The sequence below is a fragment of the Penaeus japonicus genome, unplaced genomic scaffold (assembly GCF_977035675.1).
Source record: "Penaeus japonicus unplaced genomic scaffold, GWHDUDI00000001_assembly GWHDUDI00000023, whole genome shotgun sequence".
In the NCBI taxonomy this organism is placed as follows: domain Eukaryota; kingdom Metazoa; phylum Arthropoda; class Malacostraca; order Decapoda; family Penaeidae; genus Penaeus; species Penaeus japonicus.
The window spans coordinates 34,354,042-34,356,541 of NW_028234425.1; positions in this window are offsets into that span (position 1 = coordinate 34,354,042).

Genomic DNA, 2,500 nt, shown 5'->3' on the forward strand with positions numbered 1-2,500 from the left:
TCCATTATACATACCACACACAATCACACATACAGACACCACACACACACACACCCATATATAGAATATATAGAGATATTTATATTCAATATAAATAGAATATATAGAGATAGATAAATAAATTATAAGAAGTTTATAAATCCATATAAATAGTTAATTATATATAATTACTATACATAGATATTATATATATATATATTATAAGATAGATATATAGATTAAATTATATTTTAAATAAGAGATGTAGGTATATATATAGATAGTATAATAATATATAGATAATATATATAAGTTATTTAGAAAAATTAATATAGATATATATACATAGATATATATATATATAATAGATCTTATAGTATATAAATAATATATATACATAAAGGCATATAAGATTTATATAGATAGATATATAGAATAATACAAAGATATAGATATAAATATATAGAGATATTTATGATATATATATTATATATGAATTATAATATCAATATATATAATAAGATATATATAGATATATATAGATATATATATAAGAATATGTTTATATAGAGTTTTATATTTATTCTTTATAAAGAAATTTATATATATATATATATATATTTATTTAGATTGATGTAGAGCTATATATATAATAGATCTATATATCATATATATATATATATATATATATATATTAATCTAGATATGTGTGTGTGTGTGTGCGTGTGTGGTGTATTATACAGTATATACTAACTTGATTTATAGTACAATTTATATAATATATATTTAATTTATTCATACATATATATCTACATATATATGTCTATATATATATCATTATATATATATATATCCATATATGATATATAACATATAGAATAATATGTATATATAGATATGTATGTAATATATATTTATATATATATATATCTATAATATAAGCTTTTCTGTTTTTCCGTGCTAATATATATTATTATCTATATATATATATATATATATATAATGAGAAATAGATATATATATATTTTATATACAATATAGAGATATAAAATATATATATATATATAGATATATATAATGGTTGTTATAGAAATAATATATAGTAAGAGATAGAATATATAAGATATATATATATTTATTAATAGAATATAATATACTTATAAAGATAGATATTTATATAACATTATCTATATATTATATAAAATATAGATAGATATATATAAATAATATAGACATATATATATAGGCTAAATGATATATATATATATGTTAGAGATATATAATAATTTATACAACATAATGTATAATAGATGCATAATATATATGATATATATATAGATATATATATATATAATATATAATAACAATATATTATATATATAGATAATATAGATATATATATATATATACATAAATTTATATAATCATATATAGATATTATATATATATATGAATTTATATTTATGTTTATTATTGTAGAGAGAAGGATATATAGAGATATAATAGATTATTATTTTAATATATAGATAAATATAAAGTTATATAATAGGCATGCATACATTCATATATGTAGGTATATATAATATATAATATATATATACTATATATATAACTTTTATATATATATAATAATATATATATATAGATTATAATATACATATATATATAGATATATATATAAATATATAAAAATTTATTATATAAAAAATAAAACCACCACCGACCTCACAGTACCACAAACTGTCTCAATCTCTCTAACTAACTCTCTCTCACTCATCACACAAACTCTCACTCTCTTAATTATAATATCTCTATGACGACAAACACACACACCCTCTTCTACTCTCAAATAAATACAACCTCCACTCTCTATATATATATACTATCATATATATAAATCTACAGACACACCTCCACCACACACACACACACACACCCACCCCCCCCCAACCACCCCCCCACCCCGCCCACACCCCCCCACCCCACCCCCACCCACTCATAAAACCGCTCACTCTATCTCTATAACTAAAACAATCTACTCTCCCTAACACAATCCCTTCACACACATCTCTCACTACAATCGACACTCACGATCTCTCTCACACTCCTCTAACTCAAAACTCTCAAATCAACACACCCACATAAAGAGAGGCAACACACACACACACACACCCACACACACACACACACACAACACCCCCCCACACACACACCACAACCACACCCACCCAACCCCCCACACACACACACACCCACACACCCAACCCCCACCCACCCACACACATATTATATATATCTCTATATTCTGATAATCCTCTCTCTATAATCTATACCAATATCTAAATCATACATCTATATATATATATATATATCTTATATATATATACAATATTAAATAATAAATATAAACCACACCACACACCAAACAGACACACCACCACCACACAACCCACAACACCCACACCAAACACATTACCCACACACACACAACACCACACCCACCACCCACAACCCACACATA